The 18,668-nt window shown below is 34.9% G+C and overlaps 1 long non-coding RNA gene across 1 annotated transcript in view; it reads left to right on the top strand.

Annotated features, from left to right (window-relative positions):
• Window positions 1-18,668, top strand: part of LOC134287592 (uncharacterized) — a 210,017-nt gene that overhangs the window by 52,508 nt on the left and 138,841 nt on the right. The gene's annotated exons all lie outside the window — the stretch shown is intronic.

Below are 18,668 nucleotides of genomic sequence, written 5' to 3'. Positions count from 1 at the left end.
TAGTGTATTTTTATTGGTTTTTGTCAATTATCTTTGAAACATGCGTAATAAATTAAAATTCTTTCTTTGGCAAAGTAGTGGCCCCTGTTCCACTCTACAATTCGTTTTTTGACACCAAACTTCTAGCTTTTATCGTTTTCTTGCAATTTTGATTTAAATGTGCAGCACAATGCGCAAAAAAGTGCTTTCCATGACAGTTGCAAGTTTATGATCTGAAATGCGATGTTAAAATCGAAATTTCAACAAAACGATAAGAGATAGAAGTTTGATGTCAAAGAACGAATTGTAGAGTGGAACAGGGGCCACAACTTTGCCAAAGAAAGAATTTTAAATTATAACGCATTTTTCAAAGATAATTGACAAAAACAAATTAAAACATAAAACTTTTAAGCTATTTGCTTTAGAAAACTTAGTTATTTAACTGAACCAATCAGTTCAAAGATGCCATTTGATAGAAAATTCATTAATCTTTCGAGTTAGGGTAAAATAACTTCGATAAGTTTGACCATTTTAAAAGTTATAGCCAGTTAAGGCAATAAGAGTAAAAAACATGGGGAGTTCAATAACTACGTAACGGTTGAGATTTGACCATATGCGTAGAACAATTTTTTCACCATTTATGGTCCTCTATCACCCTTTAAAAAGTTTGCACTCAGGAACCTAACACCCTGTATATGTTCACGCCGTCGATCAATGATTTACACACTCGATGCTCTAAGACAAGGGTGTTTGCAACGGACAAACATCGGGCACACGAACTTGTCTCTAATTTTGAAAGCGTACACCAAAAAATCACATTTTTCAAATAATAGTTTATTATATGTAGCTTAACATTTGGTGCTTTATTTGTCTTTTGAATTCAAAGCTCCAACCGCTTCATATTGAATTTTAATCGCTTTTAAACAATGTTATGGTTCGTGTGCATTATTTTGACGTATCATATCTTTAATGAATTCTTCAAAGATTTCTGAAAAGAAAATCTGATTTGTTACCAGGAATTCCTGTAAAAAAAATCTTATGTATCCCATCAATGAAGTAAACCATCAGAAGATACTGTAGGAGTCCGATAAGAATCTACCCGAAAATGTTGTTGGAGTTTTCAAATTCACCATATATTTCTAGTTTCATTCTGTAGGAATCTCTGGATCATTTCCGGGAAATCCCCAAGGAAAATCTGTTGGAGGAAAACCTGGAGGAAATCTTATAAAAAATCCGTGCAAGAATTGCCACTAAAAACTTTAGAGAAAAAATCCAAGGGCTACTGCAGGATAACTATTGCAGGATAACTTAGTGGAATTAGGGGGAATTCTGATAAAACCTCTTGTAAAATTTCCAGGACAAGAATTCCTGAAATTATTACACACCAGACTTTGCGATAATCTACTCTTAAAAACCCATTCCAGCAGTAATTCTTCAGATACTTTTACTAGAGGATTTATCTTTAAAGATTCTTTCAAGAATATCTCACAGGGATTTTCCAAATTTTACTCAAAAATTTCTCAGAGCGATATTTTAAGAATCCTTCACAATATTCTACTCATGATCAGTTATTTATCTTTATTTTATTAATCTATATATACAGCCATTCCATAGAAAAACGATATAGTGCATCTCCGATTGTCGTGAAACTTGGTGGGCTTGTAGTTCTTCAGAAATAATTAGACCCGTATTTTTTTATTTCGTCATTAAGGTGGCCAATTTTCATATAGGTTGGTCCAAAAAATCAAGGTTTTTCAAAACTAAAAATTTTCAAAAAATCGTAACTTTTGAACCATTTGATCGATTTTAAACTTCTTTTTTTTGTTTGAAAGCTATTGAATTGTAGTTTTCAGGAAAAATACGTTAAAGGGGCTAAAATGTAAAGAGTACTATACAATAAGTAAATATATTAGTTTTTTCACGTTTTCATGGTCTCGGGACCAAAGAGGTACCCTGGTTTTATATTTTTATCAGAAAGTTCAGGAAATGTGGCGTAACATATCAAAAATCAGATTTTTTTTTTGTTTTTGAGATATGATTTTTTGAATATAGAGAGTCATATATTTTAGTACTAGCTACTCTAAAATTGCTTGAAATTGCAAATTCTCATATAACTATGCATAGTATTGCTTTTTAAAGTGATTCCTGGTGGTTTTGGTATCCATAATGTTATAAGGAATCAAAATATAAACAAATTTTAAAAAGTGTCTTGTATGGGAAAATTTGACCTTTTATTTAAAAAAAATAATCATATCTCAAAAACTAAAAAAACATACACCTCTGATTTTTTGATATGTTACGCCAAATTTCCTGAATTTTCTGATAAAAATATAAAACCAAGGTACCTCTTTGGTCCCGAGACCATGATAACGTGAAAAAACTAATATATTTGCATATTTTATAGTACTCTCTACATTTTAGCCCCTTTAACGTATTTTTCCTGAAAACTACAATTCAATAGCTTTCAATCAAAAAAAAAAGAAGTTTAAAATCGGTCAAATGGTTACAATTTTTTGAAAATTTTTAGTTTTGAAAAACCTTGATTTTTTGGACCACCCTATATGAAAATTGGTCACCCTAATGACGAAATAAAAAAAATACGGGTCTAATTATTTCCGAAAAACTACAAGCCCACCAAGTTTCACGACAATCGGAGATGCACTATATCGTTTTTCTATGGAATGGCTGTATATATATATCTATATATAAAAATGCAGTGGCATACGTGGGAACGCGCATAACTCGCGAACGAAAAGTCCGATTTACGTCGTCTTAGTTTTGTTCTATTGGTTTTCATCCAAGAAAGGTTTATGAGGCAAAAAAGTGGAAAAAATGAGAGTTTTTGAAAATTGGGTTTTCATTCGTTTTGAACGGGAACTTGAACTTGACCAGGGACCTTAAACGTCAAAAAATGCAGTAAGCAAAACAAAGTTGGCCGGGGACAGCTAGTTGTTCATAAAATTTTGTATCAGGTACTTTTTTGTGAACTATTGTACTATTTTTGTAAAAATATTTAAAAATGTTTTAAGAAAGTCGTTCACGTTTAGGTTTTATAACGTTTTTTTTTTGTAGATACCTTTTTATGGATTTTTACAATTCGCTCTAGATTTTCTCCTTTTTTTCCAGAAGCTTTTCACGAATCCAGTAGTTTGGTCTGTTTCTCCTGGAATTTCGTCTAATTGTGAGGCAAGCACAATGACACACTATGCCCAGAGAAGTCTCGACCGGAGAATCGAACCCGCTTTCTCCGGATTGGCCTTATCCACAAGGGTAACTCTGAAATGTCTGGGTTCTTTCAGACATTTTTCCATTAACTCCCGATTGTGCTAGGAATCCATGAAGGATAGATTAAAAAAAATCATGAAATATTCTGCAGAATGTTTACAATAATCAAGATAGCCGAGTTGATGTTTGAATCAAACGTTTAGTTTTTTTTTAATTCTTAATCACTTAACCTAATTTACAGCTCTATTGTCCACTAGGGCACTACGTGAGCGATTTCAATTGACAGCTGTACTTACAGTATTGTACAGAGCCTAGATGTATTCTATTATACTTTATCGAACTGGTTGCCTTTCTGCTGCTTTCACTTTTGGTAGAATGATGAGCACAAGGATGATAGGTGGCCGTTGTTCCTTTCCAGTCCGATTGGGGGTCCATTATGAGTAGCAATTCGCCGATGTCCAGGTATCCGGGTCCGTTTGAGCCATGGGGCTCAGAAGAGGGTCAGTGTCAGCCGCTCTCGGTGAAGAGCAACTGACGAAAAATTGCAAGTGCCGGGGCTGGGAATCAAACCCATGACCATCCGCATATGAAGCGAACGTGTGACCAACAACGTTTAGTTTTCATCTAGCATTTAATCACTCTATTCCAGAAAAAAAGGTCCTTTTCTGCAGACAAGATTGTGATTTTTTTTTTTAATTTGAACTACATTCATCCGTCAGCAAATTTATTTTTTAATATGTAATGCAAAAAGTGTAAGTTTACATTCTCGCTGCTTTTGTGCGAATTTATTTTTAGAATTGCATGGATTTGGTGCGTATTCAAGTATTGCTTGACGAAAGATAAACAATGTATCCGTCATATTTTTTTTTTACATTTCTTGCGCCTACAGGGGATACTCAAAATAACTAGGACAGGTAAAATTTTCACTTTTCAAAAAATGTTCAACTAGCTGTGACTTTCCGAAAAGGACATCAAATATTCTCAAATTTTCACTGTGAATTCATTAACTAGTGGTTCAATTTTGGGAAAGATCGGGCTTTTCTACATGAAGTGAGAAAGATTCTAGAAAAAGGTATAATTATCCGATAGCCAACTTTGAGCTGTTATATCTCCGGAATCAATGCACCGAATGCAATGAAATTTTGATCACTTATGACTAATATAATAGACATTGAAAAACATTTGACTTAATTTGAAATTATATTTAAGAAAAAAAGCTATAGCGATTTCATTTATTCTATGTTTTTTTAGTAAATTTATCTATTTTTCATATTTGACTGACTGCTAACGACTGTATTGACGAGTATTTCGCTTGTTTTATGGCTCTTTCAGTCTATATTAAGCAGCTAAAACGCCTTTCGCATCTACTGTCCTACGTTTCGGTGTGAAATACAGGTGAAATACACACCGAAACGTAGGACAGTAGATGCGAAAGGCGTTTTAGCTGCTTAATATAGACTGAAAGAGCCGTAAAACAAGCGAAATTCTATTTTTCATATGCATCCTATTACTTCTTCAATTTAATGCAGGCAATTTGATTACTTTCCTTCGAAACATAAATATATGCCAGTCACTAAGAGGAAATTTAAATAAACTATAATTACTATCCTTAATTTTGAAACGATGTTGAAGTTTCGGATAAATTGGTGTTATATTAGAAAAACAATCTAATCGTTTTAATATTCTTTCATGTAAAGATTTTTAAGTTTAGTCAGAAGTTTTCAATAGCTCATTATATTAGTCATAAATGATCAAAAATTTATTGCATTCGGTTGATTGAATCCGGAGATATAACAGCTCAAAGTTGGCTATCGGATAATTATACATTTTTCTAGAATCTTTCTAACTTCATATAGAAAAGCCCGTTTTTTCCAAAATTGGGCCACTGATACATAACTAGTTGATGAACTCACAGTAAAAAATTGAGAATATTCGAAAGAATTTCGAAAAATTACAGCTAGTTGAACTTTTTTTGAAAAATGAAAATTTTACCTGTCCCAGTTATATTGAGTATCCCCTGTAGTATCATATGGGCGTAGCTTATCTACAGTGATCGATTTCTTTTCATCGATTTTCTCTTTAGTTAATTACTTGGTCGGCAAATCATTTTCGGTTGTTTTTGTTGTTTAGGATGCTAGTCCTAGTCGTACTTCACTGAAACACACCGAGAGATCATCCGAATATTGGTCATGTTTCCCGAAATAATTCCAGAGCAAGTCGATGAAGAGAAATCGAGCATTGTAGATACGCCCGTATGATACTTCACGCGAGATTTCGATTTTCTTCAAAATTATTTTCGAGGATTTGCCAGGACAATTTTTAAAAAATTACGATTTTTTATAAAATCTTAAATTATTTTTTTGTGATTTCCTTTTTTTCCAAAATTTTTTACTTTTCTTTGTACATCTAGACATTCTTGAAATAGTACTTCGTTTATTTTGAACACAGATTTTTTTTTGCCAAAAAAGTCTTTTTTTATTTTGTGGACATTTTTTTCTACAAAATTTTCAGGTAAAAAAAAAGAAATGCGTAAGTTTTTTACACAATGAAGTTGTATCATATGTAAAATTACAGTGACAACATTCGTTCAATGGAAGTTGACTAAATAAACGCAGCAAACAACATTTGAATACTTTGATTTGAGTAGGATGAAGTGGATACACCCTACTAATACCCTTCGAAAAAGTGTAAAGATGGATAAAAATAAAAATAAAAATATAGAAAAAAAATTAGAAATCATAAATATAGGGCTGATTAAGAGTATTATCAGCAGGTTTGTTCTCTTCGTTATGGTTTTCTTTTTGTATGCCAAATTGCCTCATATTTGGGCCCATGACGAAGAGAGCAAAACTGCCGAAAACATGTAGGGAATCGCGCCACTTGGGCGGTAGCTTCTATATTCGTCTGTTTTCCACTATAACTCAGTCAAATTTGAACCAATTGACACAACTTTTGGAATGTGGTGAGATAGGTATAGTATCTACCCGTGCACGACATTTCAAGTCAATTGGTTCAAAATTGACTGAGTTATAGTGGAAAACAGACGAATTTAGAAGCCACCGCCCAAGTGGCGCGATATCCTAAGTTCCCCTATTACGAAAAATTGATTTTTTTCATTTTTTTTGCTATGAAAAATGACAGTTTTTCAAAAAAAAATATGTACGTTAACTCAATTTTGTTTTTCCTGCTTTCCAGTCAATATTCACATTTTTTTTTTGCTCGAACACGTTGGCGTCACCCTGCTTGTTATCAATCGTGAAAGAATTATGTAGATCCGTTGACTCGTACTCGTTCCAAATTGTGACATGAAAACACCATTTCATTTTAATTTTGATAGATTTGTTAGATCGTTTCAATGCTTCATAATATCATAAGTTTTTCTTCCTTCTTTGGACTAAGGTGGTTCTTTCCATATTTGTTCTTAAGTAACTTTCTGGCATTCTAATACCCTCTGCAAGGTTGCTACGAGAAGGAAGAAAAAAAAATCCGCACAAGCAAAACTTGAACCCGCGTCAATTCCGCGCAATTTTGAAAATAAATTCGCGCTAAATCCGCGAGAGTGTTAAGGTTAAATGCAATTTTTTCTACTCCACATCATTGAAGGAAAAGCACTTTGTTCTTTCAACGTGAATAGAGTAATTGACAGTTACCCGGAACGGATGATCGGTGTCAGTTGTTTTGCGATGTTTGCAGAATGTGGAATTCCCATGGATCGGATGGTCGTAATTGCTATAAAAAAACCTGGAGAAAGTTTTAGGCGAACTCGAAATATCCGTAGAGACATCTCTAAAAAATAAACATTGAAAACCCCTAATGAAACAAAAATGAGTTTCTTGAACAGTACCTGATACAACGTTTACGTATAATTTTTAATGTGAGGATGACTTTGAGTATGATATTGTAGAGTAATTCTTTTGCGGTATGACCGAAACCAATTATTTTGAGAAATGCCCGAAAAATTCCAGTAAGACACTCATGACACAAATTTTAGAAATTAATCCTCTAGTGAGAATACTAAGAGGAAATACTAAAAAATATCTAATTAACGTCTGGGAAAATTCTCGAATGAGAAATGTTGAAATTTTTCAAGAAATACCTGATGGAAATCCTTTCGGATTTGTTCAGTAAGTAAGTTTGAAATTTCTACAGCGGTTTTTCCAGATGTTTTAGGTGTTTTTCCAAGATCTCTTCCAGTAATTCATCCAGAAATGCCTGCAAATATTATCCAGGATTTTTTCTCTAAAGTTTGTACTTGCAATCCCTACAGGGATTTATGCATATGCATTTCTTCAAAGTTCACTCCAGGATTCCCTTTCAACAGATTTTCCCGAATATTTTCCGGAAATGATAAAAGAATATCTGCAAGAATGCCTCCAGAAATACATGGAGGTTTACTCTGAAAATTCCACCGGTCATTTGGGTGAATTCTTGTTGAAACTACACTAACAGCTCCTGATAAATGAACATCCTGGGAACAATATTTTTTTTTTTGAAAGTTAAAGAAATGTTCATATCATATCCGTTACGAAAAATGTGAAGAGTTAGTAGAAAATTAAAATTACCAAATAAAAAGATATAAAAAACGTATGAAAATATTCGAGAGGAAGTTGTACAATTTCCCCAAAGAAACATTTTGAAGAGTTTCCTCCAGTAATTCAGTGTTTTACTTTAGAATTCTACTAAAAATTCATAGTTTTGTCAAAAACTTTCTTTGGAATTTGGTTTCAGCAATTTTCTTTCAATGTTGTAAGAATTTAGGCATTTCGAAAGAATTCTCTTGAAAACAATAGAGATGAATTTAAGAAGAACCCAAAAAGAGGGTATTTCGATTATAAGAATCTCTAAAATTATATCAGAAGAGATCTTCAGAGGAATACCGGGGTTCATCATAAAGATGATCTCAGATTCCTTGGATTTTTTAATAGAATTTAAAAAAAAAATCGGTGTAGATGCCAAAGTGCTAATAATCCGGTTCATTTCATAGATATTATATGTTGCTAACTTTCTCAGTCTAGGGAATCCAAACGATTAAATTGGCATTGCACGACGTTTTGGCCTAATTTATTTGACCTTTTTTAAGGGTATTTCTAGCATTTCTTCGCATATACAGATGGTGGCCAAAATGTTTGGGATAGGCAACTTTTTTTCTCCCACAAAAAAATTCAACATGCTGTAACTTTTCATAGAGTGCATCCTAAAATCTCAAATTTTGACTGTTTATCAACCTGTTATATGTGCATCATTGGTACAAATTTGGGCTCGATTGAATAGTTTTTCACGAAGTGAGAATCGTTCGGGTAAAACACTTTTTTTAGACAACTCATTTTTGTGCTGTCATATCTCGGAAACCAGTGAACCGAATTGAATGAATTTTTCAACATTTACCAACAATATATTGATACATAATACAACGTTAAAAAATGTAATATTTTTTCACAGCGAATTAAGTTATACCGGGTTGAAATTTTTACCCATATAGAGGAAAATAAGTCAAATTTACGATACCACGCAAACATTACTAAATGTGTTCTTTTTTTAAGCTAAATTGGCTCTAATATATCTGATAAAAGATAACTTGAGAACAGAAGTGGAAAATCTTTGGACATCTACATTAAAATTTATTGACATTGTCGTAAAAAAATTACATTTTTTCGAGAAAAACTCAAAAAGTGTCTATCTATTATAACTTTTTTCAACGTTCAAAAAGTATCTATGTTTTAATAGTTTGTTAAGCATTTGTATATTGTTAGTGTACGTTCAAAATTTCATTCAATTCGGTCCGTTGGTTTCCGAGATATGACAGCTCAAAAATGAGTTGTCTAAAAAATAGTGTTTTACCCGAACGGATCTAACTTTGCGAAAGATTAATCAATCGAGCCCAAATTTGTACCAATAATGATGCACATATAATAGGTAGACAAACAGTCAAAATTTGAGATTTTTTTATGCACTCTATGAAAAGTTATAGCATGTTGAACTATTTTGTGAGAGAAAAAAAGTTGCTTATCCCAATCATTTTGGCCATCCCCTAGATTTTAGGTGTAGCCCAACTAACATTTTTGCTGGATAAAAGCTTAATAGAGCTCTCTTCTGAATGCGTTTGTTTCATAAGCTCTTATGTGGCTATTTTTGTTAGTAGGAAGGTTAGGTTTCATTACTTAAGCTAATTTGAAAGGAATGTAGACACTGCTAGTGCATATTGATTAATCACTTTGTTCTGTGTGTACAAAAAATGATAGACAGCTTTGTCCTTGAAGAAGGCCAAATAAATTAGGCGGAAACGTAGGATTCTAATTTAAAAATGTTGAAATTATAAAGCTTTGGGATTTTAATTTTTTTGCTGTAGAACACCATCATATGTAAGTTTGGAGTTTAAGAATACCTACATTAATCAAACCGAACCATACTTCTACCATAAATGACTGCAACCACCCAAACAAACATTCTGGTACCGCAATGTACTTAATCCATGTAAACAGATTGCTCTTCTATATCCCCTCCCGCATCGTCATCATCTGATCCCACATACGTGCGGGTTAGGTCATACCACAAAGTCTAACCATGAGCACAAAAACGAAGATAAGGAAAAGGATGAACACAATGCTCTCATTATAAGTATAGCTATGTAAGAACCCAGTCTTGGCTGACTGCAACTGACATGACGGCGTAGGTAGCAGCATTAATGCAGTACTATGCCTCTTCTTGTGTGACCAGCGCCATCATCTCCTGAATTGAGATGTGTCCCTCGCTCACTTGCCACCCAGGAACCAGTACCTACCCAGTACCAGCTGCTATTACGACTTGACATGAAGACCTACATTACGCGCTGCCGATATAATAAATCTCCACACACACAATGTCTTCTTGGGCAAAACGCTTGGTCGTCGGTCGCCCAAGTGGAACAGAATAGAGAGAAGACCAGTGTACACGAGATGCTCGCTCTTCCTCCTTAACGTCTTCGTCGCGCCGCGTCCAGGCTCACGTAAATCAGATATATCTGTACCATCCACGTGAGTGTAGATGGAGTGTCCCACAACCTCACGCACGTTCGTCAATTTGCCCCCGGGCGCAGATCTAGATATCAGCTTACACAGCATACAGAATCTGATGGAACCAAGACGCGAGCGCACTGTGATGAGATTAGTTTCAATTTTGTTATCTCAGTTTCTTGACACTCTACGTGGAGGTCTCGTTTGATGGGTTGAATGGTTGGTGCAAGGAATTGAGCAATGCGTCGTTTGTTTTGCTTCACTGAATGTTTACTATGTGCCTTCTTCGTTGACTTGTTCTTCTTCGTTTTGGTATGACGACCCAACTGGATACTTCTCAAGGAAGTCAAATGGGTTTCCATTTATGAAAAGTAGGGTATTGAGCTCATCCAGAAATCTTTAACATGGTATTGCGTTTACTGTTGACTGTACTGGCCATTCCTCCATAAGTTATGTTATAAGATTATAAGAAAAACCTAAATTCATCAAATAACGAATAATATCATCTATAAATCAATCATCACCTAATTATCACCATCCAGATATTGACGCTTCCTCTCGCACCCAGATAATGGAAACCAAATGGTTCTTCTCAACTATGTTCTGTTTCTTCCGGTTTCTTACGCGTCGTCGTCGTCGCATCAACCAGCAGCTGACTCGGCTCATAATTTCAGAAGAGTGGGTGAACCTCTAGTCTATGCTAATTAGCCAAAGTCAGGAGATTGATGCCGATCAATCGTGGCGCAAAGCAGAAAGAAAACGAACCTTTCAGGAAATCCCCAATTTCCGCCCATTTCTAGAAAGTCAAACCCGGCTTGCGTGTGAGTGGAAAAAAGTAGAAGGCAGGTCCAGCCCTCAACCCGGCCCCGGATTAGGGTTTTTTCACTACCGAAATGGAAAGTCAGCTGAGCAGCAGTGAGTGCAATGCAGGCCCCGCTTCTGTTTTCGATTGTGTAATGCGTTTAGGAAAACATAACTTTTCACTTATGCAAATCACATACGGTAAGGTGATCTGATTTTTTTTCTCGATGCCGCGCCGCCAGCCGCCGGTCGTTCCGTCTGCTGCCCCTTTGGTGTTTCAAATCGAATGCAATAGGCGGTGCGATAGAGCGAGCAGAAAGAAAAAAGTTGCAATTTTAAGGCGGTCAGCCAGCAGCAGCGCTACAACAAACATACGCGGTCGGTCAGGCGAAGTGCATGCAATCCCTCGAACCAGTATACGGCTTCACACTCCATTTCTTTGAACGTTGATTTTCTTCGCAATGATACCTACTATACAAATTCTGCTTCGGTGAATGAGGTTAGCTTGAACTTTTTATTGAATGGATGGTGTGGGATGCTGTGCTCTCTAGATGTCGAGGGTTTACGGCTTTGGAGTGCGCCGGGTTGAAGATTACAAAAGTAGGTTTGCGAACCTACTGATTTACCTGAAACCAAGTTTCTATTTAGGGAGTCTCAAGGCTGAATGGTAGCTTTCGTCGATTAGTTGAAGTCAAATACTATATAGTATCGTTACCCGAGCAGGAATGAATAACTTCTCAACAACTGCTGTAAACCAATGACTGGTATCATACCAAAAATAAGGCATTGGTCGGTTCTCTTGGTGTTATTCTGGTATTATGTATCTATTGAGTCGCCGACAAATAATACTTCGAAGAATTGTTAGTTTGCTATTACAGACTGCTTGAGATATCTATTAGACACATTCGTAGTCAGATTTTCTATTAAAACTAATGAAAATGATTGTAAACCTCAAGATAGTTTTTCATGTTCGGATTCCTTGTAAAATTAATGATAAATTTGAACTATTGAACATTTAATCTACATTAGAAAAATATGTTTAAAAAGCGTATTTGTAGCGTGACGTTACAACGTGCTAGAATTCATCTTTAAAAATCTGCTCGGATTTTTATTTTATTCTGAACATTTCTCCCATCATGGTAATTTATTGGTTTATCCTTCAATTCAGTGAAATAAAACAGATAAATTTCGGATTCGTTTTTGGATAATCGACTTTTTCATTTCGTGACGCCTGTGGAGCCGTCCATATACCACGTGGACTACTTGAAGGGGGTAGAGGGTTCGAGAAAAGTCCACGCTTGTCCACGGAGAGGAGGGTGGGGGTCTGTCAAATGTCCACGTGGACAACATTGATATAAAAATTAAGAAACAAAGATACACTAACGAGACAAATAATTATAATAAGTAATTTTTGAAACAGTTTCCGAAGCATCTCCCGGAGCAACTTTTGGAAAAAATCCTGAGGAATTATTGAAAAAAAGTCCGGAAGAATTACAAGATGAAATTCCAGGAGATAACTTTGGTGGATTTCCCGGATAAACTTTCTGGGGAATACTCCTGGGAACTTATCATAAGCATTTGCTAGTAATAGCATCAAACGAGTTGCACATATTTGTAGTTGTTACAGTTCTAGAATGCTGTTTGAGAGTTGCCTTTTTCCGTCTGTTGCACTTGCACAAAGCACAAAGATTTAGGACTGCTATCTGACTCCACGACAAGTTCGAAGCAATCCGGAAGAGTTTTCCTAAGAACTAAAAGTTCTCTTTTAAAAGAATTCCTGGATAAAAGTTCCGGAAAACATTCGAAAAATTTCGTGAAGAAACTTCCACAAGAGTTCCAGCAGGAATTTTCGAAAAAAATTTGGAAGATTTTGCGGAGGATCTTCCAGAAAAATCTGTGCAAAAAATTTTAGAAGAATTTACGATGGTACTTTCGGAAAACTTCCGGGAGAAACTCCTGACAGAATTCCCCGGTAAACTTCAAAAAGATTTGACAGAAAAATATAAAGAAGAACTCCCGGAAAAGTTTTTGTCAGAATTCCTAGAAGAATTACCAGAATCTTCGGGGGAGCTTCTGGGAGAATCCTCATGGGAATTTCTGGAAAACTCGCAGAGAACCTCCCTGCAGAATTCCTTGATGAACTGCTGAAAACCCAACGGTGAAACTTTGGAAAACTGGATTAACTTTCGCATAAATTCCCGAATGTAGAAATACCGCAGCATTTCTTGGAATCCTTCCGATAGAATTTCGAATGGAGTTTCTCCAAGAATTCCACTGAAACTCCTAGAGTAAATCCTGGTGGAAGCCTTAAAAGAATTTTCAGTAAAACTCCTAGAGAAATTCCCGGTGAAAATCTTGCAGTGGCACTCCTAGAAGATTACCTAGTGAACCCAATAGTACCTCCTAAGGAATTCCCGGTGAAACTTTTAGAATTTCCTACCAAACATCTGGATAAATTCCCAGAGGAACTCCTTCGGATGGGATTAGATGAACATCTAACACATACACTGAAGGAGGTTTGGATTGTGAAAAGAAGATAACCATGTGCGACTGTGGAATCGAGTTCAGTTCTAGGCCTGCTGGCGGCGGAGATAGTCGAGTGACTCCGTAGCTTGAAGGAATAGAAGCGCCCGTCTAGCGAATTGGGAGTCGTGAGTTCGAGTCTCACCGGAGTACGTGGATTTCTTTTCATAATTCAAATCTCAATTTGTTCATCGAGCACATGTTCTGTTGTGCACATGGATGTCAAAGCATTTTCAACAGTGTAATTTCCCACATGGCTTGGTCAGCCAAGGCAAAATCAAGAAATTGACATTTGAAAAAATGAGGAAAAGCTTCCAGTTTCGCCTTAAGTTGCATTTTCATCCAGATACATTAGACGGTTCTCTAGATTTGTGCTCGAGAAAATATGGAGCAAATGCATACCAGAGGATCTGCATACCACTTAGGGGCATCAACTTCTGTGATATCAGAGATAAATAAACCTTATACTGACAAAAAATTCATCCTATATATTTCAGGGTCTTGATTACTTAGATAGTCTTTGGCAAAGTTGTTTGATAAGTCAAGGATTTGCAGCTGATTTATCATTGGATGTGAAATTCTGCCACTGGGCGACGCTAATTAAAAGTTTACAATAGTTTGCACTGCCGTTCTACGCCTAATTGTCCTATGCCATATGGGATTCCCATATAACATGTGGCAATGTGGCGTAGAACGGCAGTGCAAATGATTGGCATTCCTGAAAAAAGTTTTTCAACAAGTTTTGACTACCGTCGTTGGGGGTGAGAATGGGTCAAAAAAGGATATTCAAAGAATGTTTGTTAAATAACAAATACAATTGAAGTCGGAATAACTTTTTATTCGGTATGTACAGGGTGCGGCAGGAAAAAATGCGAAAAGTTCGAGGCACTATTACACGCTAAATATGGGATATATATGACTATTTTTTCATGACAGTGTATCAGTCAATGTCTATATTCTAGCACTGAAAAATAAAAATGAACACATTTGATGTTTAACATGTGATAATGTAGGCCTAATAAGCGGATATCAATAAACTGCGCGCCCAATGGTCATTAAACAAAATGACTATAACAGTTACAAAATTAGCTCAAATTCGATGAACAACCAGACCACACTGATCCAGAGCCATGTAGTTTCACATACCAGATGAAATAAGTACATATATTTGATGATATTGTAGAGAAAATTAAAAATTTTGTTTTATCAGATGCGAAATTTAGCGACCTGTGTGATTTTCTGCGGTTTGAAAATTCTGGTTGTCTTCATCTTCAGGCGCCGCCCTGTAAAGGTTAGTGACCAAAATGGGAATTTTTTTAATTAACTTTTCTGAAAACTAGCCTATTATAGATCATGGAACGTTGAAACATAGATTGGTTAATGTCAAATGGACGAAAATGAGGTTTGAAGTTGTAAAACACTTTCGCATTTTTTCCTGCCGCATACTGTATACTCTTCTACAGTGATAGACATTCGTTTAGCCGAGACCAAAAAAAGTGTCAGCAAACCCATACAAAAGATTTTATGATAAAACCTTTTTATCGTAGTGATAGTATATCTAGTACTGTTTTATAAAAATGTGATACATTCCACTTACATATACACTGAAACAAAAACGAGGGTAAAACCCCTTCAAATGTCATTTTTTGCCTAGACATTCGTTTAGCCGAGGTAAATAAAAAATTGGTTTTCAATAAAATTTTTTGCAATTTCGTGAATATATTTCGAGGATATACTCCAAGGCATTTAGTTTATGACGTGTTAGCAAGATAATTGACCATAAAAGTTTGTTTATTTGTGAAATTTAGAGAAATATTATAAAAAAATGTCCCGATAAGGAGAAGCGATGATAAACAAATTTATTTAAGAAAAATGATTTCTGTAAACACACAAACGTAAGCTAGATTAGCAGTTTTGAAAATATGGCACAGAATTATTGTTAGAAATGTTCAAATTATTACATAAAATGTCAAGAAAAAATTAAGTATACTAGTTTTTGGTTGTTTAAACTTTAAAATGGGATTGATAAAAACTAAAATAAATAGTTCTGAATTGAAATAAAGACGTGCCCTAATGCCTGTGGAGTATACCTGTTTGATACTAGCATTACTAAATGAGTTAGAAGACTGATAAGTGAAAGAACTGCAAGTAGTGTCAGAATTGTTGTACCCTGTTTATTTAAAAGCAGATGCTCATACAAAAATGCAAGATATGGTCAAACAATTGGCTTATTTCATTCAATCTGAAGAAATATATTATAAATGAGTCTTAGTTGTGACCCGCATTCATTTTTAATATGATTTATTTGAAAAGAGTGTCTAAATTATGAAACAAGTAGTTCATGCTAGAAATTTGAATACTTTCAGTGCCATTTCTCGAAATATGAGCCGTCCAATGTATGTTATTTCAGCCAGAATACAGTCTGGAAGATATTGGGAGCTATTAGAAGACGTAATAGTAGTAAACACTGTGATTTATGCAAGTGAAACCATAATATTTCATCAAAACAATACTTAAATACGTGATTTTTTAATGGTTTGCGTTATATTTTTCTGTTAAAAACATTTTTTTTTCGTAAATTTTCAACCTGCTTTGGTCATGAAACTTTCATTGCATTCTTTTGAAACACTTCCGATAAAAATAACTACATCAAATCTCAATTCGGAAACATTTACAATAATATGACATATTTATATGAGATGCATGCAAAATTTATATGGCAACACTTCCAAAAACGACCTAATTCATGATTTACAAGTCGATCTATAATGCAGGTCATCATACAAAATTACTGTGTTGGATATTTTTCGAAATTTGTTAGTTTTTTATTATGGAATTCTAAAAAATGTTCAATTCGGCTAAACGAATGTCTAGGCAAAAAATGATATTTGAAGGGTTTTTACCCTCGATTTTGTTTCAGTGTATATGTAAGTATGATGTATCACATTTTTATAAAACAGTACTAGGTATACTATCACTACGATAAAAAAGTTTTATCATAACATCTTTTGTATGAGTTTCCTAACATATTTTTGAAAATGTTTTAGCCTCGGCTAAACGAATGTCTATCACTGTATCTGGTAATGACAGTTTAGCAAGAAAGTATCACATTATATGAATTTCTAACTAAACTACAAATGATTGAAAATTGACCCAATCTCACCCCTTAGAGGGGGTGAGAATGGGTCAAAGTATTCGAAATCGCCTATCTAAGCATATAAGTTAATTTTATTGAACATATCTAGCAAAACTTCTTAAAATACAGTGTAACCATGACGAATAAAAACTTAGGTAATTTTAAAAGATGATTAATCCACCTAAAAGGGCTAATATAACCGAAAAAATGGTTGAAATTTGATGAAATAACGTTTGTATGTTGTATCGCCATTTTTAGCCACTATCCTCATCTAATGTTTCAACCTCCATGAGAGGAGGGGGAGGATTACAACGAGGGAGGGCGCATTGAAAGATCGATTGAAAAAAAAAACAAGATATTTTTAGTATACTGCATATGAAGTGTTTAACCAAACCTGCTATAAACTCTTATGATCATTGGACTGCCAAAGCAAATCACTCCATCTCAAGATAGAGCGTCGTTTAGATATTATGTTACCCAACATTTCACATTATTAAACCCTCTCCCGCAATAACATTAGGGCGGATTTTTTTAAATAAATTTTGTATGAGTTCTAGTAGACTTATTCTTCTGTCCAAACGCATGGGTTTATTGTTATAAATGATTTTAGGCACTAAACGTATGAACACTCCCGCCTGCCACTTCTTCGACATATTTTCGAAGAAAAGTGGGCTTTTATGAAGATACGGTAAACATGGCACCACTCTAACGTCAAATGGGGACTGGATAACAAGTTGAATTTTAAGTTAAGGTTATGTGCACTCGATAACTTGCCTGACCCAATCTCACCCCCATTCTTAATATTTAGACATTGCGTCAAAAATATTGAATTTTTAAATAAAAAGAGCAATGACAGCCCGCGTTTTTCATTGCATCATCCAGGTAATACCTACAGCTAACCACTTATAAGAAAATGTATGGTTAGGTACTCGTGTGAAACATTACGAAGGAGAAATTTTTTCAGAGTGGTTCACCAGTAGTTTCATCATATAAGTTTAGCCATAAATTTAACAAAAAACATTATTGCTAAACATCTTATTCTGCATCATGACGTGTAAAAAACATTTTCTCTTTCAAATAATATAAAGTTTTCAACATAAATTAGCGATAGTTGATAAGCTATTTCAAATTTTATGTTTCTCCGTTTTGACCCAATCTCACCCCCCAGACCCATTGTCACCTCCATCGACGGTAGTTGAGAAACTATCAGTCAAAATTTGAAAATTTTTGGGCACTTTATGAAAAGTTACAACTTGTTGAATGTTTTCTGAATAAATAGGCTCAGTGTACCAGTTATGGCTATAGTACCTCAAATTCGCCATAGTTGATTTTCAACCTTTAACTATGCAAATCAACAAGAAAAAATATGTGATCAAAAGATTACGTTCCTAAAAGATGATTGCACTCATTCAAACTTCACGTTTTGCTCAAATTATGATAGAAATAAATAATTTTCCTTAAAATTTCGGCCTCCTTGCACCCTATTTCGCCATAGAGTACCAGTGATGGCAAATCCCATAGGATGAGGAATACATGTAAATAGTGCGAAGTGGAACCGAAATTAAAAAGTATGTCCATAACTGGTACAGGGTTCCTATCATTGGCACACGCCGTAATAAATAGTAAAAGTGGGTTTGGCTCAGATTTTATATTTTTCCTGTAAAGTATGAAAACAAATCTATCATTTGACATATCGACGAAATTCGTTGGTCTTCTTCTTATTTTTGTTGAAGTAGTTTTCCTTAGGTAGTGCGATAACTGGTACAGGCACCCTATAATGTGCATGATTTTTCAGAATTTAAACTACCACTAGACAGGTAGAAACTTGAACCGAGCGGCTTTCGAATTGAATATCCAGTTGTGCCGAAGCTTTCTATCTGCTAAGACGTCATTGGACTGCGTTCCACGTATGGAATATTCTCTCTTATCACGTTGAGCAAATTTAATTTGCTACAGTTTAAAGCAAGTGATGGTGCAAGTTGTATACCGTGAGAATACCTTCAAGGTAGACTTAT

The sequence above is a fragment of the Aedes albopictus genome, chromosome 2 (assembly GCF_035046485.1).
Source record: "Aedes albopictus strain Foshan chromosome 2, AalbF5, whole genome shotgun sequence".
Lineage (NCBI taxonomy): Eukaryota > Metazoa > Arthropoda > Insecta > Diptera > Culicidae > Aedes > Aedes albopictus.
The sequence above is the reverse complement of the archived record's forward strand: the minus strand, read 5'-3'. Positions and strand labels throughout refer to the sequence as shown.